Below are 22,757 nucleotides of genomic sequence, written 5' to 3'. Positions count from 1 at the left end.
ACGATGCCATAGAGTTGAAAGATTCATAATATACTATTGTAGCATTACGTCAACTAAACATATTCTTTATTAGGGTACTGCAATCATTAGTTGAGATCCTCTACAGAATATCATAAGCTTTATTTTCATTTTATCTAACAAACTTTGTTTGCTAACGCACTGACTACCATATGAGTGTGTGTATTTAACCATTGTAAAACATCACCATTTAGTCTAATGTGGAAACCCATGCATAGGACACTTCCGTAACAAATCCTTGAATCTTTCGCGATGCTCCATACAAGCTTTCATCCTCCATTTCTTGAATGAAGTTAGATCAATTCGAAGTTTAGTATTCATTTTTAGTGGGTTAAATCGCAATAGAATGATAGCTCATTTGAGAATTTATAGCACTGACGCAGAACTCAACCAAACTCTTGCTTTATTACGTATTGAATAAGGAAATAACTTTAGCTTTAGTGCTTTAGAACACCTTGCTGAATAAACGAATCACAAACCTCTATGAACGCTCAAATGAGCTCGAGGATCTTCAGAAACAGATCCTCCATATTATCATAAGGATTCTAGCTTTTGGAACATGATGGCTTCAACTCAAAATTTGCACATTAATTATTGACCTGACTATGCACTGATGCATATCAGCAAACGTTGGAACTATATATGTCAGATGGGTTGGTCATGAGCATCCATATTATAAAATGGCTATCCCGCCTATACCAGAGGGTAAAACACATTTCCTCATCTAGCAATAAATGTTTTGTTTCTTGCAGCTTCATGATAACATCACTTAAAAGTCCCCTATATCTCTGGATCAAATGGCTTTAATTCATCACTACGGGGCATAAACTACTAGAAATGAAACTAAAAGTACGTACAAAATGAAATGACAAAATGAGCAAATTAAATAAAAAGACTCAAAATAAAATTGTGCTCCCCAACAATGGCGCCAAAAACTTGATGCATGTTAAACATTATAGCTTAAGTGCAAGTATACACCAATTCCCATGTAATAAAGGTAGCTCAATGAGATACGGGTATTGTATCCACATGGAGTAAAATGTTTTCCATTAGAGTCTAAATATCAAAAAATTATGGGTATGTAAAGATGATATTTAAATAAGGTAAAAATCAAACTATGAAAAAACATGTCATGCTATAACACAACAGAGAGTGTCAAGTCAACAATCAAAATATGGACAGATATAATGAAAATCACACTTTAAGTAAACCAAGCAAACTACCTTTATATGATCAATTATTAAAATACTTTGAACTACTCTAATAAACTTTCATTAATTAAAGGATTCTAAGTATTAACAATGCTAAACAATTGGATGTATATCTTCAACATTTACATTGCCACTAATCAATACCAATGCTATAAAAAGTGTACAACAAATCAATAAACTCTATTTTAGAAAATATTAAAAACATACTTTTAATCATTACTATTTCTAATAGTAACCATGAAGCAAATAGCATAAAAGTAGTAGCAATACAAACATAAAGTATTCAATCCAAAATATCATCCACAAAGTTTAAAACATCCAAAGTGACTCCATCTCTCAAACAATAAGCTTCGAATGGTGATCTGCTGACTTATAATGCTACTCAACGAGCACTCCTAATGATGTATCAATCCTTGGTAGGGGTAAACTTTCATGGCATATGATAGAATAACGTGAGGATGGGTAATTTTATGGTTTAGAAAATTATTTCCTTTTCAGCTTAGAAAGTACTCATTTTTATAGGTTTGAGAAAATTTTCATCCTCCAATTAAATTCCTCAATATTTCTGGTGGTTTCCAGCCCATTAACAGTTGCTCGAACCAACGTCCCATCTAAAAGGTTATCCTTATCATCAGGATTCTCGACTGCAACATTCACTCAGCTTCTCCTGCAATGTTACAGCATCAATGTAACATTTTACAACAATAAAATTTAAATTTAGCCCTAGACAACCACTCAACTCTCATTACGCAAAATGAAAAAAAAATAAAAACAATATAATCCTAATTTGTTCCTAAAATACTCAAGCTCAAACTAGACCTAGGATAAAAATGCTACTAAAAATACCTCTTTTAGAGAGCTATCAGTAGCTAGGATGGAGCTAGTTGAATGATATTAGCATTTCATGTTATCACCAATTCACTTTATATCAAATGGATATTAAAAGTGTTTTTCTAAATGGTTTATAAAAGAAGAATTGTATGTGAAACAATTCTCGATTTTGGATTCAAAATTTCCATATCACTTTTTTAAATTGACAAAAGCTTTGTATGGTATAAACAAGCTCTTAGCCTGGTATGAAAGATTGTCAAATTTTCTAGTTGAAAAGGGGTTTTCAAAAGGGAACGTTGTCAGTATTATTTATAAAAAGTCAATGTAAGATATGTTAGTAGTTCAATTTTTGATGATATTATTTTTGGATCTGCTTATGATAATCTTTTCCAAGAGTTTGTTAAGTTCATGCAAGATGAGTTTGAGATTAGCGTGAATTAGGAGCTCTCATTTTTCTTAGGACTCCAAATCAAGCAAAGGAATGATGGCATCTTCATCAATTAAGCTAAGTACATCAAAGATATACTCAAGAAGTTTGGACTGGAGACCAAGCCACTCCTATGAGATCATCTACAAAGCTTGTCAAGGTTGAAGAAGGTAAGTGCATATGATACATGCACCAGGGTCCATAATGCTTCTTTGGACTAATGTTTCTACTCGAAGCTATTAGAAGAACAAAGTCTCGAAGATTCAAAGCATATCTATTCGGTAAGCATAATGTGAATGAATTATTAAACTATTCTAATGTTTCTCCCTTTATATTTCATATTCGAGGTATAATGTGTTAGATAATGAAAAAGAACAATAAAAAAAAACAAAAGAACCTAAAGCACTAAGAGTCAAAGAAAAAACATAACCAAACCATAAACCTAGAAACACTGATCAACTTGAGAACGTTTGTGGGGGTTACCGGTGTCCATATATTTGGAAAAATTTGAATGTCTTTCGATGCGTCAAGAAACCACCTGTATAATTTCAGAACCAAATACCTTCAGTAGTATCCAGTAGACTCTGTTGAACGGTGAGTCCTCAAACAATATTTTTGATCGCTTTGTTTGAATGTGTTATTGATCTCCAAAAATTCTAATTTTGTTTTTGAATTATGTTGAATATATGACGTTGTAATATGGAAATTTTCACCACGAAATTCCTCCTGTAGAATTTTCAAGAAATTCGACAAGATTCTAGACCAAATCTGCCGATGAAGCAAGCTTGATTGATGTTTGAAGGCTCTAATGAACTCCGATTGGAGTGAAATTTGGAATGGATATTACTATTGGATGAATATGGGATATGGATAATATCAAACCTAAATTATTTCGTTTGCATTTTTTCAATTTTTGTGACTTTTTTGACTTTTTGGCTTTTTGATTTTCTGTTTTTCGGCCTTTTTCTTCTTTATTTTTTTTGAAAAATAGAAACTAACAAGAAGGATTGAATCTAAATTAAAATTAAATAAGAAAAACCTGAAATGATGAATCTTTTGTGAACTGGCTCCGTTGGGGTACCTTGACGGTTTTGTGTGCAAGAACAAGCAAGATTGCTTGCTTCTTTCCAAGAGTCGACCCAATCTGATACCAATTGATAGGGAAGTGGTGGCGGGTTAATGAACGTTGCTCTTGTTCAAACCTAGAAAGCTCTAGACTCGATGAGAACAATGGGGAATGAATAGGGGAAGGTGGCGGTAGCAATACGGTTCTTGGGATTTCTTTAGGTACTGGAAACAAGGTAAAACAATATTAAAAAAGATAAAGGAGTTGACAAAGTCTCGAAGATTCAACGCATATCTATTCGGTAAGCCTAATGTGAATGAATCATTAAACGATTCTAATATTGCTCCCTTTAATGTTTCAGATTCAAGGACGAATCTTTTTGAAGAAAGGGAGGATGATACATGAATCACAAGTCTCACATCAAAGTAAGAAGTAAAAACTCTTCCAAATGATCCACTCGTCCAAGCCTTGGAAAAGAAGACCAACAGTGGTAGACTTGCAATGACTTTTTGAATGGGATCCTGATCTTATTTGGTCAACATTTCTTCTGGAATACAACCGTCTGTCTATTATTTCCAACAGTTCTTGAATCGCATGAATCCAATATCAGAAACTCGAGATATGTCCATTTTACTGAAGACGGTGCATGCAGGAAATCCTATACAGGATTAATACGAGATTTTGTAAATATTACGAATTTTCAATATTTATATTGATATTTGTGATAATTAATATATGATGATGAATTATCTTTTATGATCAAATTTATTAATTTATTATGAATTAAGGTTGGGTTAAAACAATATTTTTAGTTATTATTATTTTATTAGGAATTAGAGTTAAGACATGATTAGTTTATTATTATTTTATTCTTTAGTTATTTAGGACCTTTAGAACTCAGCCCCTATAAAGGAGGCTTCATTCAACTTTTAATCAAGATTTCTTTGATTAATAATACAACGAGAGTTTGTTTTTGCAAGTGTTGATTGCCTTGTGCCTTCGAAGCTTCTTCTCCTTGAGTTATTTCAACTTGTGAGGGAGATTAATCTTCACATTCCAATTTGCCTTTTCATTGAGACTAGGAGGGTTGGTTAGAGCCATATTATCATGTTTTCCTTTTCATTGCGACTAGGAGGGCTCGATAGGCTATTATCCATCGATTTTCCACATATCCATCCACGCCATCAATCATCTTTACCGTTCACCTTCATAAGGGAGATCTTTGATTTCTTGGTATATTATTTTATTTGCAATTCCTTTATCTTTTTATTGTTCTTACCTTGTTTCTAGTACCTAAAAGAAATCCCAAGAACCGTAATTACTACCACACCTTCCCCTATTCATTCCCCATTGTTTCTTCATCGAGTCTAGAGCTTTCTAGGTTTGATTATTCAACAAGAGCAACATTCATTAACCCGCCACCACTTCCCTATCAGCATAGATGTTAAAATTTATAGGTCTATGATTGGATCATTGCTTTATCTTACCAAAAATAGGCCATACATTTTTTTAGTGTTTGATTATGTGCTATATGTCAATCCTGACCTAAAGCACATTTACAATCCATTAAGAGAATCTTTAGATACCTTAGAGACACTCTTAGTAAAAGAATTTGGTATCCTAAAGACTCTAACTTAGCTTGCATGCCTTCTCAGATGCGGATTATGGAGGTTTTAATTTATCGGAAAAGCACCTCCGGTACTTGCCAATTGTTAGGTAGTATGTTGATTTCACTATTTTCAAAGAAACAAAACAATGTAGCATTATCAACAACCGAAGCGTAATATTTGGCTGATAATTATTATGCTTAAGTTTATGGATGAAATAACTACTCATAGATTATGGAATTGATGTAGTTACTATCCCTATCAAGTATTACAATACTAGTTCTATTTGTCTCACCAAAAATCCCAGCCAACATTCTAGAACTAAGTATATTCAAATCAAACATCATTTCATTAGAGATCATGTCTCAAAGAAAGATATAGTTCTAGAGTTTACAGACTCTTTGCACTAATTAGCGGATATTTTTACAAAACCTTTAGATAAGGAAAGATTTTTGGCGCTTAAGAGAGTATTAGGTTTGACAAACCTACCTTGACTTTGTGTTTAAATACTTTATACACTTTTATAATTTTATGAAAAATAATGATAAATGACTTCTTTGGTGTCTACTATGAAATTAGTTAAGGGGAATTTAGGATTCTCATTAAAATTGATAAAGTGTTCAAATTATGCATGAATGTGTATTTTATTTGAACATGTTTTCCTTCTCGATTTAGAGTTACCTATATCATTTTTTATGCCCTATAGTATGCATTATGACTTTTGACCTTTTGGTTCACTTTAACTAGAAATACATGCAACTTTAGCATTCATAGGTGTTTTGTTGTTAAACCTTATAAGTGAATGAATGCTTGTATCTTGGTCATAATTTTTTGTCTCATATGATCATATATGTTGCATGTGTTCAATTGATGTTAAAATTACATTTTGGACTTCATTGTTGCATATTTTTAACCATTTCCTGTATTTAGTATCGATACTATGAATATAGTATCAATAATGTTATTTCTTGGTATGATATTGTTCATACAGTACAATAGCATCGATAGGAGTATTGATACCCTGTATCGATAACAACTTCTTAAGCGTATGATTATCGATACTCATTAGTGAGTACCAATACTTGAGGTAGGGTAAGGGTTATATCTATAAAAAATTCCACATTTTTTAAAACCCTAACCCTAACTCTTTGCCACCACCAAAACCTCTTCCATCTCCCTCAAATAGATTCCATTTTAGTCATTTTTGGATTGAAATCGTGCTTTTTTTTAACTTTTGTTTCTGCAAACATCATTAAAATCATGCTAACATCATCATTCTCATCTTTTTTCGTAGATTCAAGGTATTTTTTTAAACCATAATTTTTTTCTTTCGAATTTAGGCTTGATTCTTGATAGTTTCAGTTAAATTAATGTGTGGCCATTGTTAATATATCATATTTGACATCTAAATATGTCGTTTTTCACTACTAATTTGCAATTTGTTTTATATTTATATATATTCAAATTTAATAAAAAATTATAATTTGTTTTGATATCATGTTTTAAATTCATTTTATAAATATATATTACATACTTATATATACATTTACTTTGCATATATACATTTCATATACTTTTTTTTAAGTTATATATACATATTTTTAATTACATATATATATATATATATATACTATAAAGCCAAATTGTTTTTTCAACCTTACTTTCCTTGAATTGTTGACTTATATTGAGTTTTGGGATTGATTGGTTGCATACATATATTGTTTTTATTGCAGGTTTGCTTATCTTGATTTTCTTTTATCCCAAAATGTCTAAACGAGCCCGTTCTTCCAAAACCCATCCTCCATCCTGAGTACCTCCTCCCACTCCTATTCCTAACCTAAATCCAGACCAAAATGTACTTGCAATTCAAAATTTTTGCTTTAATGAACCTGGTCACCAAAAACCTTTGCCATAGGTGCTTGCAACACTTTGAGACTTTACCTCTTAGGGGTAAGCATATTTCATCCCTTTTGGTCATGTCCGAACTTAATTTCAAAAACCTTTCGTGACTCTAATATTGAAAACTACACAACACTTTTAAGATTAACATTTTTTTAACAACTTGTTCGTATCTTTTATTATAATGTTGTTTGTGTCCATGATGATTCCCAAAGTGCCACTTTTAGTATTTGGCCCTATCTCTTGGGGAAACATAATCACATCGATACCTCTTCTATAACCTGAGACATAGGTCTAGAGGTTAAAGGTATAGATAACGAGAAAGACCATGTTGATTCCCCCTATACAGTCGACCATAGTCTCAATATATTCAAAATTCATGAGCATTTCTTTCACCTCATTATCGCATGGTGATTTCGACCATCCGACGATCAATTTTATTCCATTCATTCTGTAGACCTTTAGTGGATTCATTTGTTTTCAAATTAACAAGCAAATCAGTTTTCCCCAAATTATCTTTTGCGACCTTGTAGTCACCATAAATAACTTTCAATCCAAAAAGTTTGGTACCTTATTTTATGGTGTCTCCTTAGAAACCTCTTTGTCAAAGCTAATATAAATGTTGATCAATATCCTGCTATTCCCTTGACCTCTTACATTGACCTTAAATCACTTCATAAATTGGGATGGGAAAAGGTTGGCACGACTCTGACAAGAAAAGAGAAGCAGTCAATTGGTTCCTTGATAAGTGCTTAATTTAGTTAATATTTTACTTTTAAATTACTCTTTAATCATTGATTTTTGTGGATTATTTGTTTATTTTAATTTATTTTCTGTACAGGACGTAAGATTATGGAAATTGCATAAAAATGACACAATTCTACAGATTTTTTATTTTCGGAATCAAAGCTGGCTGGAATTCGGATTTGGATTAAACTCAAATTTAGGATAATATTTTAAACATTATATTTTATCTTTTTATTTTAGTTTAAATAGGTTTTTAGTATTTTAATTAAATTTTAGGATATTATTTTAATATTTTATCTTTATCTTTGTATTTTAGTTTAAACAATTTTTAGTATTTTAATTATGATTTAGAATATTATATTATTTTTTTAGGTATTTTAGTTTAAATAGTTTTAAGTGATTTAATTAGGATTTAAGATGTTTTAGCTTGTTTTTAGGATTTTGAAGGCTATAAATACCCTCTAAGGGTGAGCCTAGAAACATATCTCTCTCATTTGAGAATAAATCTTCTTTTTCTCTCTAGCTTTCTCTCTATTTTTCGCATACTATTCTATTATGCTAAGTATGAATTTGGTCATGGTTAGCTAATTTTCTTTCAAGTCGAAGGCTAAAGCGAAGACTCAATTCCAAACGTGAGAATTGTTAGGTACTTAAATCGCTTCAGATTTTCTCTCTGTTTTCTGAAGCTTACTTTTCAAATCAAAACTATTTCGACATTGGTTCGGATATTGTTATGGTTAATGTTGAAGAAGGATTTTCTTATTGAAGCATATTCAACTTCCCGAGAACATACTTAGAAAAATTGTTTGCTAAGAGGAAACTGAGATCGGAATCAGTTGTTGTTGAAACGACACAATCCGAGTTGGCAGCGAAGAATTATTCTTGTAAGCTTACATGAATCTTGAAGTAAAAATTTGTTTCGATGATTCGAGGAATTTGAGGCAAAGCTGAAGTCTGAGGCTGCTTTCACAATAAGTTTCTCTTTCTCTTAATCTCTTTAATTTGTTTATTTAATTATTTTTTTTTTATTTAATTCTTATTTTTTATTTTAACCATACTTTTAAAAAAATCCCCCTTTTATATTTATTACTATTAATATTTATTATTATATTTTTTTTCTTTTTTTTTTTATTTTAGTATATCTTTTCAACTTCATCTGGAATTCTATCTTTTTCTAAAATCAAGAAAGAGTTTTATTAAATCAGAAACACTACAGTCCCTGTTGATCGACCCTGCTTCTTTATACTACATTTTCATTTTTATTTATTAAGAAGCCAAGAATTATTTTGATAGCAAAACGACGGTTATCAAATTGGCGCCGTTTCCGGGGACTTACGGCAAGTACTGATTTATTTTTCTAGTTTTTGATTTATGACCAGAAGTAACCCAGGTGAATTAGTAGATCTAGATCCAGAGATCGAAGCACGAGCACGAAGAATCCACGCAAAAACGCTTCGAGAAAAGAGAAAAAGACAAGAAGAACAAGAGCAATGTTCAGAACCATAATCAATTCCAGAGACAAACTCTGAAGCAGACATACAACATCCCGATGGTGAGAAGAAGAACAAACGATCCGAGAGCTAGCCACAACTCCTGTCACTCAGACGCCATTATGCATTAATTTTCCTAGTGGCGGGACTCCGTTTCAATTAAAGACAGGACTCATTCATCTTCTTCCCACTTTCCACAGCTTTCCCACTGAAGATCCGTACAAACACTTGTTGGAATTACACATGGTTTGCACTAGCATGAAACCACAGGGAGTTACCAAGGATCAAATTAAATTGAGAGCTTTCCCTTTGTCTTTATCTGACTTGGCTAAAGATTGGTTATTTTAAGTTAATTCATGGGCTGATATGAATCGACTTTTCCTTGACAGGTTCTTTCCAGCGGCTAAAGCAAGCGAGTTGCGAAGGAGCATTCTTTCCATTCAGCAAAAGAGCGAAGAAAGTCTTTATGACTATTGGGAGCGATTTAAAAAGCTTTGCGTACATTGTCCGTAACACGGATTAAGTGAGCAAACATTACTTCAATACTTTTATGAATGTCTTTTACCAATGGAGATGAAAATGGTGGATGCCGCTAGTGGAGGAGCATTAGTTAACATGACCCCAACAACAGCAAGTGAATTGATTTCAACCATGGCAGCCAACTCTCAACAGTTTTCGAGTGAACCCAGTAGCAAGTTCACGAGATAAGTACATTTTCCCTTGAAAATAAGTTAGATAAATTAACTGAAGTAGTAAATTCACTTGTTGTGGGAAAATCTGGAGCAACAAGAGCATGTGGGATATGCACAAAGCTAGACCATCCGACGGATTGCTGCCCGCTGATACAAAAAAGAGGCAATGCATAAATCAATGCAGTAGGGAACTTTCCAGGTCCTCCACAAAGATAATACAACCCATACAACAATACTTACAATCAAGGATGGGGAGACCACCCAAACTTCAGCTATGCTGAAAATCAGAACCAACTTATCAACAAAGGCCTCCTCCTCAACAACAAACGCAAAACTCATCATTGGAGGAACTCATAGGAAAGTTAGCAATTTCACAAGAAAAGTTAAATGCATCCCAAGAAAAATTCTAAAACCGAACCGAAACACATCTTCAAGAGTTAGATAATCAAGTAAGCCGACTAGCTCAAACTATGGGAAAATTGGAATCACAAGGAAAACTACATTCTCAACGGAGTTAAATCCGAGAGAGAATGTTAGTGCCATCACACTCAGAAGTGAAAAAGTTATCTCACCCAAAGTTTCAGTAGAAAAAGACGCACATCAGGAAGAACAAGAGAAACGCCACCTCCAGAAATACAAGGTAGTCTGACTCACATCCTTCTCTTTCTTCTCATGAAATCACGCCACCACCCTTCCCATCAAGGTTGATGAAGCGTGATAAAAGAGCTGAAGGGAGATCTTAGAGGTTTTCCAAAAAGTTCAAGTCAACATACCCTTCTTGAAGTAATTCGACAAGTACCAAGTAATGCTCGATTTTTAAAAGAACTTTGCATTACAAAGAGGAAATTAATGGTATACGAAAAGGTAAATTTTGGAGAACATGTTTCTGCGATTTTTCAAAGAAAACTCCCACCAAAGATGAAAGATCAAGGTATGTTCGCTATACTTTGCAAAATAGGTAATTTCAAATTAAACGTGCAATGTGTGACTTAGGAGCTTTAATTAATGTTATGCCTTTTATATATATAAAATGATTACTAACTAGCCTTTGAAGGAAACAGGAAAACCATACAGTTGGTTGATCGATCTATGATCTATCAAGTGGGGTAATGGAAAATGTCTTGGTAAGGTTGATGTATTATTCTTTCCTGTAGATTTCTATGCCATTGACATGGAACATGATAGGTTAGATTCTTATTCGATCGAGGTACTCTTAGGTCGACCCTTCCTAAGCATAGCACATACAAAGATCGATGTTAGAAGTGGTATACTAACAATGGAATTTGATGGTGAGATCGTGAATTTGATGTTTAAAAGCAATGAAATGCCCTGATCATGTTGAAAGAATTAATTTTTGTAATATTATAGATCCTTTAATTGATCAATATATTGAATCTAATTTTTCTTATGAACTTTTTAAGGATCCTGAACTTTTCCACGAAGATGAAGAAAGGGAGTTTGAAAATATTAATTCAATTAATTCTAATTTATCTTTATATTCCTCTAAAACTAAAATTTTACCTTCTGTTTTGTAGGCACCTGAGGTAGAATTGAAGCAATTACGGAGCATTTGAAATATGTCCTTTTGGGCGAAAATGAAACTTTACCACTGATCATCTCAAGTAAATATCAAAAGGAGAAGATGAAGCTTTGGTAGCGATTGCGCTCTCATAAAGAAGCCATAGGATGGACCATTGCTGACATTAAAGGATTAAGTCCCTCGAACTTCCATGCATAAGATCAAATTCGAAGAAGGAGCAAAGCCATCACATGAAGGACAACGTCGATTAAATCCATTGTTGATGGAAGTAGTAAAGAAAGAAATTCAGAAACTCCTTGACGCTGACGTAATCTATCCAATTTCGGATAGTAATTGGGTAAGTTCGATTCATGTGGTTTCCAATAAAACGAGAGTCACAATGGTCGAAAATCAAGAAGGGGAGTTAGTGCCAACAAGAGTTCAAAATGGACGGCGAGTTTGTATTGATTACAGGAAGTTGAACTCTCTTACTCGAAAGGATCATTTTCCTCTTCCTTTTATAGATCAAATGATTGAAAGATTAGTTGGGAAACTCATTATTGTTGTCTTGATTATTTTTCAGGTTTTTTCCAAATCCTAATGGCACCAGAGGATCAAGAAAAAATGACTTTTACTTGACCCTTCGGTACATTTGCATATAGATAAATGCCCTTTGGTCTTTGTAACGCACCAGCCACCTTCCAAAGATGCATGCTAAGTATATTTTCCGACTATGTGGAGAAGGGCATCGAAGTCTTTATGGATGACTTCATGGTTTATGGTAACTCTTTTAATGAATGTCTTGATAATTTAACTAATGTGCTTAAAAGATGCTTAGAATATAACCTTGTTTTGAATTATGAAAAATGTCATTTTATGGTTGATAAAGGGTTAATTTTAGGTCATATTGTTTCCTCAAAAGGGATTGCGGTTGATAAAGCTAAAACAGATGTTATACACTCACTTCCTTACCCACAACTGTGAGGGAAATTCGTTCTTTTCTTAGCCATGCAGGATTTTACCGCAGGTTTATTAAGGACTTTTGGAAGATAGCACAACCTTTATGCATCTACTTCAAAAGGATCAAGACTTTGACTTTAATTCAAAATGCAAAGAGTCTTTCGATTCATTAAAGGAAAAGTTTATTTCAGCTCCAATTGTTCAGCCGCCAGATTGGAATCATCCCTTTGAACTTATGTGTGACGTATCGGCACTAACGTTGGAGTCGTTCTCGGTCAAAAAATAGGGAAGAGCCACTTGTCATAGCCTACACGTCCCGAACTTTGGACTCGGCTCATAAAATCTTCGACAATGGAAAAAGAACTTTTTGCTATAATGTTTGCTTTAGAAAAATTTAGATCCTATTGCTTGGTACTAAAATTTTGTATTGATTACAGGAAGTTGAACTCTCTTACTCGAAAGGATCATTTCCTCTTCCTTTTATAGATCAAATGATTGAAAGATTAGTTGGGAAACTCATTATTGTTGTCTTGATTATTTTTCAGGTTTTTTCCAAATCTAATGGCACCAGAGGATCAAGAAAAATGACTTTACTTGACCCTTCGGTACATTTGCATATAGATAAATGCCTTTGGTCTTTGTAACGCACCAGCCACCTTCCAAAGATGCATGCAAGTATATTTTCCGACTATGTGGAGAAGGGCATCGAAGTCTTTATGGATGACTTCATGGTTTATGGTAACTCTTTTAATGAATGTCTTGATAATTTAACTAATGTGCTTAAAAGATGCTTAGAATATAACCTTGTTTTGAATTATGAAAATGTCATTTTTGGTGATAAAGGGTTAATTTAGGTCATATTGTTTCCTCAAAAGGGATTGCGGTTGATAAAGCTAAAAAGATGTTATACACTCACTTCCTTACCCCACAACTGTGAGGGAAATTCGTTCTTTTCTTAGCCATGCAGGATTTTACCGCAGGTTTATTAAGGACTTGGAAGATAGCACAACCTTATGTAATCTACTTCAAAAGGATCAGACTTTGACTTTAATTCAAAATGCAAAGAGTCTTTCGATTCATTAAAGGAAAGTTATTTCAGCTCCAATTGTTCAGCCGCCAGATTGGAATCATCCCTTTGAACTTATGTGTGACGTATCGGACACTAACGTTGGAGTCGTTCTCGGTCAAAAAATAGGGAAAGAGCCACTGTCATAGCCTACACGTCCGAACTTTGGACTCGGCTCATAAAATCATTCGACAATGGAAAAAGAACTTTTTGCTATAATGTTTGCTTTAGAAAAATTTAGATCCTATTTGCTGGTACTAAAATTACTGTTTTTTCTGATCATGCAACTATAAGGTATTTGATAAGTAAAAAGAAAGCAAAACCAAGGCTTATCCAATGGATCCTTCTTTTACATGAATTAACTGGAAATTAAAGACAAAAATGATACAAAAATCTGGTAGCGGATCACTTGAGTCGAATTCCCTTCCACATCTGAACCACCACTTAGAGAAGAATTTCCTGAAGAAAAACTGATGGTGGCGCAAAGCATAACTCCATGGTTGCAGACATGGTTAATTATTTGGCCACAGGTAAGTTACCATTAGATTTGACGAGAGCTGAAATTAATCGAACTAAGCGAGAATCCCGATATATTTGGGACAATCCTTATCTATGGAAGCACTACTCGGATCAGGTAATTCGACGATGTATTGCCGAAAGTGAGGTAAACTCAATTTTACAATTTTGTCATTCTTACTCTTGCGGTGGTCATTTTGGGCTAAAACGTACAGCTCATAAAATTCTTGAAATCGGTTTCTATTGGCCTAACATCTTTCGGGATTCTTATCTATTTTGTAAAACTTGTAAAAGATGTCAACGTACAGGTAATTTAAGCCGTAGGAATGAAATATCGCTTAATTCTATACAAGTTGTGAAATTTTTGATGTTTGGGGAATCGACTATATGGGTCCTTTTACTCGTCATTTGGAAATACTTATATTATTTTAGCTATGGATTATGTTTCTAAATGGGTGGAAGCTAAAGCCACTAGGAATAATGATGCTAAAACTACAGTTAATTTTTGAAAAATTTTTTCCAGGTTTGGCACGCCACGGGCCATAATAATCGACAGAGGAACACATTTCATCAACCGAGTAATCGAGTCACTAATGAAGAAATTTGGAGTAACTCAAAGAATTGCTACCGCTTACCATCCACAAACAAATGGAGAGGCAGAAGTATTAAATCGAGAAATTAAAACAATTCTTGAGAAAATTGTTAAACCGCACCGAAAGGATTGGAGTTTAAAATTAACCGATGCACTTTGGGCATATCAAACTGCTTATAAAGGTCCCAATGGGATGTCACCATACCATCTTGTTTTCGGTAAACCATGTCATTTACGGTCGAGTTAGAACATCAGGCTTATTGGGCCGTTAAACAATGTAACATGGACATGGATGCAATTGGTGAAGCTCAGAAATTACACATTCAAGAACTTGAGGAAATCCGAAGAAATGCCTATGATAATGCTCGGATATTTAAAGAAAAAACAAAAGAATTTCACGATAGAAAACTCAAATCAAAATGGCTCGGACCGTTTACAGTTACTCAAGTATTTCCTCACGGTGCTGTTGAAATCAAAGATAACTCAGGAGTACGATTTAAAGTTAATGGTAAAAGATTGAAGCCATATTATGAAAATTCTCCGGTTGGTCTAATCGAAGAAATCAATTTAGAGGAACCCGTGCTTTGAAAAGTCAGGTCGTCGAGATAACGACGTTAAAAAAAGCTTTTCTTGTGGAGGCAACCCATTTCTTTATTTTTGACTTTGTGTGCCGAACTAATTAGGATATTCTAGAACTTGTAATCACAATGCATATTGAGACTACATGTTGACGTAATGTTTTAATGTGATAGGGGAACCTAGGATAAACCCACTTTTCCCAAAAAAAACTACCCATTTATATATCCACTAGTGAACCACATTTGAGTCTTTTTCCCTTTCTTTGTTTTTACACCTCATAATTAACCCGAAGCCTTTTTTCCTCTCTTTTCACACCCTTACCAAGACTTGAGATCTTGTATCATTGTTGTTCCAGAAAAAAATTCATGTTTCAAAAAACAAGTTGTTCACTGTATCGAACAAAAAAAAAGAGACCCTTTGTTGAAAAAAAAGAAAGGAAAAAAATCGATCGCTTCAATTGTCTTCATCTATTCTTTTCCTTGTTTTGTTCTTCATGTGCTTCATGTTATTCATGGATTGTTCTTAATTATTTTGATCTCTTGTTTCGGTATTTTAAATCTTTCTTTTCAACCTTTCCCTACCCTAACCTAAGCCCCGTTACACCTTGTTTAAAGACCCCTGATTATTGCATTATGTTCATTTTCGTGGTGGAGACTTGATTGGATTCCAAGCCTATATTAATATTTTGGTTAGTTTGGTTTGAGCGGTTCATTTACCCCAAACACTTTGAGCAGTCCTTTACCCCAAACACTTTGAGCGATATGTGTGAATCTTTGTGAGGTATGAGTCATGTTTCATTGAAGTTGGCAATTATTGAGATATCTTTCCTTCTTTAAATTTTCTTGCTTATGTCTTTGCTTGATTTTAACTTGAATTCGGCAAATGTCATGGACTTAATTCGATTGGAAGTTTGAGGAATAAATTGAAATTGAAGATGACAACTTATGATTTTGATATGTTAATTGAAGAATGCTTGAGGACAAGCATTGAATAAGTGAGGGGAATTTGATAGTGCTTAATTTAGTTAATATTTTACTTTTAATTACTCTTTATTCATTGATTTTTGTGGATTATTTGTTCATTTTAATTTATTTTCTGTACAGGACGTAAGATTATGGAAATTGCATAAAAAGGACACAATTCTGCAGATTTTTTATTTTCAGAATCAAAGCTGACTGGAATTCGGATTTGGATTAAACTCAAATTTAGGATAATATTTTAAACATTATATTTTATCTTTTTATTTTAGTTTAAATAGGTTTTTAGTATTTTAATTAAGTTTTAGGATATTATTTTTATATTTTATATTTTATCTTTATCTTTGTATTTTAGTTTAAATAGTTTTTAGTATTTTAATTAGAATTTAGAATATTATATTATTTTTTAGGTATTTTAGTTTAAATAGTTTTAAGTGTTTTAATTATGATTTAAGATGTTTTAGCTTGTTTTTAGGATTTGAAGGCTATAAATACCCTGTAAGGGTGAGCCAAGAAACATATCTCTCTCATTTGAGAATAAATCTTCTTTTTCTCTCTAGCTTTCTCTCTATTTTTCGCATACTATTATATTATGCTAAGTATGAATTTGGCCATGCTGAGCTAATTTTCTTTCAAGCCGAAGGCTAAAGAGAAGACTCAATTCCAAACGTGAGAATTGTAAGGTACTTAAATCGCTCGGATTTTCTCTCTGTTTTCTGAAGCTTACTTTCAAATCAAAACTATTTCGACATTGGTCCGAATATTGTTATGGTCAATGTTTGAAGAAAAATTTGCTTATTGAAGCATATTCAACTTCCCGAGAACACACTTAGGAAAATTGTTTGCTAAGAGGAAACTGAGATCGGAATCAGTTGTTGTTGAAACGACACAATCCGAGTTGGCAGCGAAGAATTGTTCTTGTAAGCTTACGTGAATCTTGAAGTAAAAATTTGTTTCGATGATCCGAGGAATTTGAGGCGAAGCTGAAGTCTGAGGCTACTTTCACAATAAGTTCTCTTTATCTTAATCTCTTTAATTTGTTTATTTAATTATTATTTTTCTTTTATTTAATTCTTATTTTTTATTTTAACCACAACTTTTTAAAAAAAATCCCCCTTTTATATTTATTACGATTAATATTTATTATTATATTATTTTTCTTTTTTTTATTTTAATATATCTTTTCAACTTCATCTGGAATTCTAATTTTTTCTAAAATCAAGAAAGAGTTTTATTAAATCAAAAACACCACAGTCCCTGTGGATCGACCCTGCTTCTCTATACTACATTTTCATTTTTATTTATTAAGAAGTCAGGAATTATTTTGATAGCAAAACGACGGTTATCATTCCTCCTCTAGTGCTCCGCAACCTCAAGACAATAATGTGATACACGATGTCGTTGATCCAACAAATCATGTTCCTGATAATCCTCTTCGCGTTGATGTTGAGGATTCGAGTGTGATGCCTCCCTATTCTCAACCTTTCATAGAGACAATGGACATGCGACATGCCACCATTGTATCCCATTTCTCTAACTTAGGGGTTCATGTTTCGGAGATTGCTTCGAGACAATTGATGATAAAGTTACATATTTTGGAGATTTCATGTAGTAGCTCACATTTTAGTTGATTTATATGGATTCAAGGTATGACTATCACACTAATTTCGATACCTTGACTGATCGGATCGACATGATATCGAGTACAGTTAAGGCTCTTACACGTGACTTCTTTCTGAACCTCGTATTCTAATATCATTCCACCTCCTCCACCCTCGAATGATTGATTTCTCTTTTGTTGTTGTTAATATTGCTCAATTTATGATTTCCATGGTATTAGTACTTTCATATTATTGGATATTTGTTTTATTGATATGGATGATTTGAATATTTATATGGTTTTTTGAATAATCATGTTATTTTGAATGATTTATGGTATTATATATATATATATATATCTTGTTTTTATCTTTTTTAATTTAACAAAAAGAGGGAGAAATGTTAGAGTAAGGGGGAGTAAAACTTAAATTTTTTCAAAGGTTTTGTTATATCAAAAAATGGTGAGATTGTTGAGCCGTGTTTTGTATTTTGATATACCAAAAATGAATATTTTTAAAGAAAATTTTAAGATTATTTTTTATTCTATTTTCAAGTTTATATTCTATTAAATAGTTTGAATATTGAGTTTCTTTTAAGGTTAAAAACTTCATTTTTTCTCCATATATACTATTTTGAAAATTCAAGTCATATACTGAAAATAATTTTCAAACATTTTTACACAGAGTTTCGAATTTTAATCGAGTCTAAAATCATTTTTTAACTATATATTATTGATATTGTTCATACAATATTGATATCATTATCGATATTCTTGTGCTACAATATGTAGTAGTACAAATACTCGAGATGGGAGTACTGATACGACTTTTACCGGTAATCACTGGGATTCATTCGCAGCAGCATCACTGTTTTGTTGCTGAATCTGGGACTGGTCATCGCGATTGCTCCGTGGTTGTTGGTGCTGTAGCTCCATCTGATAAAAGTTTAACTGCTGACGTGGCTTAGGCTGCAACTAAAGCATTGGTCGATTAATGGAAAGTTGTTGAGCCATATAGTTTTGAAAGATGAGCCTCTCTACTTAACTCTCCTGCAGTGAGCTTCAGTCGTTGGACTTCAGCAGATAATGCTCTATTTAGTGCTACAGCACCGAACCCGTAAAGGTGAATATTATTTCAGTTTAGACACAAATGTATCAATAGAATAGTTAAGGTGCATAAACAACTGAAAAAAAGAAAGTTAAAAGCAACACAACTAACCAGCAGTCATATCGATATTGCCCTAACAATCAAATGAACCCAATTTGGTTTCATTCAAGCATCTTTAAATTAAGTTCTTATTATCACGTGCATTGCATGGTCATAAAAACTTGATGCAGTTTTCACCAAAAAAAAGAAAAGAAAAAAAATAAAATCATTATGAGATCTATGTTTGATAAGCCTAAACCTTATCCATCTTCAATTAGTCAAGAAAGCTGTTTTTGCCACTGTCGAAGCTGCCATGCCCCTTTAGCGCCGCTATCGGTTGATTAAGGCCACAGCAAGCATGGCCGTGAGTTCGCGGGCCATCTAGGACTATTGTCTGTGCATCCTCATCACCGGCAGTCCCGTTTTCGTATATCGACATAATTAAATATTTGAACCAAATCGCTGCCGGGATTTCGATTGAATCAGAAATAACTTTGAATAATCGTTAAATATTATTTAGTAATCTAAAAATTTCTGAATTTTGGGACTTATTTGGTCGTTGAAATTTTTGTAGAGGAAGTCGAGCCGAGAGTTGAGCTACCGCCTCCGCCACCGTTACTAACTTCGAAATGACTTGAGCTGGTCGAGTTGACCGTGAGTGTGAATTAATTATTTAGTGCATTACCCTTTGGAAAATTGAGAAAATTTATTAATTGTTAAATATTATGGTAGGCACTGATTAGGATCGACCAATTGTTCGGGCCGACTGTGAAAACGTTATCACCGTCGTTAGCTATTTATCGAGATGTGTCTCTATCGGTGTTATATATGTTTGAGTTGTTTGTCTGTTTACTTGGTTGCTTGGTAATCACTTGAAAGTATGTTTGAATATGGAATTAGTTGTGTTTATTATAATTCAAAACAAAATAATTATGTGATGCATTATGAAACGTCGGGAATGTGGATTATGTGATGTGTGATTGCATGAAAATATCAAAAATCTGATTTTATGTTTCAAAAACTAATTATGTGATATATATTATTCGGATCGGATCGAACTTTGGATTATGTGTCATTTTGCATATCATAATGGGACAAATTCTGATAAGAAGTTCAGTGCATTTACTCAAAGGGGTGACTGTTACTTTTCGGATGTAGTGGCATTTGCCTTTTTGGTAGACCCTACACTCATGATGTGTTTTGATTGTAAGTAGTGCAATTATGGGGAACCCACTCTTCAGGCTGTGACAGGAGTACGGGTAGGTGCTTGAGCATTATCATACATTTAAATATTTGATTATCGCTAATTGATTCAGAATATGATTATTACTGTTTGTTTCAGACTGTGTTGTGATTTGTATTTAATAGCACTTTAAAAACACACAAAGCTTTATAGCTTACTCCCCTTTAGTTTAACTCTCTTTCAAATCCTCGTCACTATGAGACTCAGTTTTTGGAGAATTTCAATCAATTATCAGAATAAAAATTTATTTGGTATGAATTTTAATTAACTTTAAAGTATTTCTACTTTTAATTATAATATTTTATGGGATTATATTTTTCTTATTACAAGTAATTTGGGACTTGGACATTATTGGACTGCTAAGCATACTTTAAATATTATTTTCGTACGATAGTCACACGGCCTTTAACTTTACAAGAATTTATTGAATTTGGATTTGTGAGTGTTTTCAACATTAAATGATGGTTTTAAATCTTCAAAAATAAAAAATGGTTTCGTGAAAGACAAGATTTAATGTGACTTTCTAGATTCAACCTAACTCCTTTTTAGGAAAAATTTAGAGGGTTACATAAAGTGGTATCAGAGCTTGATTCAACCATTGGAATGTGGAGTTTGACATGGAAAAATTCTTAACTGAAAGAATGCTTTTTAATAGGTATAAAATACTTTTGATTTTAAATTTGAATTTTTTGAAATAAATATAATTTAATTTTTTTTTAAATTTTCTAATTCATAGACTCCAAGTACTGAGTTTAATATTAGGTGTTGACTTTTGTAGATAATATGCATGGCACCGTGTAGAAGTTCTCATTTAGTGAGTCACACTACTTAGGTCGAGATCGATCATCCACTTATTGTGGGACATACCCAAAACCTGAATTAAGTTGATGAGACCGAGATATACGAGCAACCTTCAAATTAGAGGGAAGTTTATCAGGCAGGGAATGAAAACCCACCCGCACCTCAGACTCAGAGTGAGGGATCATGGGAATCTAATGACTGTGAGATTGTTGAGTTAGATAGTGCTGCAATGAACCGGGAAATACTTTGTTACTTCTGTCAGACTGACAGTGTCAAGAAGCTCATATCGACTAAGATCTTAGATATTGGGATGACAGTGTTTCAGGGTAAGACCGGGACTGACCTCGCTGATGCTGATTGCTGGCTAAAGAATTTGCAGTGACTCTTTAAAGAAATAGATTACCCAGTCGATCGTATGTTGAGGGCTAATGTATCGTTGTTAGGCGATGAAGCTCGGGATTTGCGGAAAAGGGTATTGTTCCAGCCGAACAAGTCACTTGGGAGGATTTTTGTCAGACTTTCCAAGATCAGTATGTAGGGGCTGAATATCTGGCAAAGTGTCAAGGGGAATTTATGAATATGTAGTAGAATAATATGTTTCTGACTGATTATGAGATCGAGTTTATGAGATATGTCAAGTATGCTATAAGGTTAGCTTCGAATGAGAACGAGAATTGTTATTGGTTCTTGAAAGGTCTCCACCATTCGATTCGTTCAGTGGTTGCCTTACACCATGACACAAAGTTGAATACTTTAACTAGACGGTCAATAACTGCTGAGAAGAGTGAGCCATTACCAAATGGACCTAAACTCCATTATTTTGATAGAACTCAGAGGCAATCAGGTCCACCTACTCAGGAGAGTTATATGAACCATTTTGGGAATAGATCAGGGGATGATGTGGGTTCTTAGGGTTATTCTAGATCAAGACCTACGGCATACGCTGCATCGACTATTAGTATTGGCGGTTTGACTGATGGTTATGAGGTATTGTTGTGGTCTTATTATAATAAAAGGAATCCTGGAGAGTGCTTGAGGAAAAATAGAGAATTTTCTAATGTTGGTATAGGGAGCACCGTTTTAAGGAGTGTCATCTTTCCTACTAGTTCTTATGGTCCTAGTCAATCAAAGGCTTCTATTCAGGTGTCGACTCAAAGTAGAGATTATAGTAGACTAACTGGTTCTGGTTTAGTTAGTAGAGGTAAACCGGCAAAAAGTGATGGTTATAATAGATATGTAGCGAAACAACCTGGGTTAGTTTATGCTATTCAGAGGCATGAGGATTGAGATGAGCCAGACATGATTGCAGGTGCATTTTCTGTCCTTTTTATTTTATATTTTACACTTCTTTATAATGTTTCTACTCAATCTTAAGTGGCGGTTTGATGATGGTATGGATATGATATGAGTTTGAGAGAACTTATAGATATATTTTTAGAAGGGTTTCCTGGTGTACCGCTTAAGCGTAAGGAGATTGAACTCGACATTAAAGTATGCATGGGCACAGCTCTGATGTCTATGGAACCTTACCTGATGGCACCTAAGGAGCTTAATGAGTTGAAGGTTTAGTTGTAGGAATTATTAGGTTGGGGTTTCATTCGACTATGTGTTTCACCGTAGGGAGCCCCGATTCTATTTGTTAAGAAAAATGATGAGACAATACTGTTGTGCATTGATTATAGAAAGTTGTATAAACTGACAAATAAGAACAAGTATCTGTTACCTTGTATTGATGACCTTTTCAATAAACTTAGTGGATCTTCAATATTTTC

This window comes from Hibiscus syriacus, unplaced genomic scaffold (genome assembly GCF_006381635.1).
Source record: "Hibiscus syriacus cultivar Baekdansim isolate YM2019G1 unplaced genomic scaffold, ASM638163v2 tig00110450_pilon, whole genome shotgun sequence".
In the NCBI taxonomy this organism is placed as follows: domain Eukaryota; kingdom Viridiplantae; phylum Streptophyta; class Magnoliopsida; order Malvales; family Malvaceae; genus Hibiscus; species Hibiscus syriacus.
Note: the sequence above shows the minus strand (reverse complement) of the source record.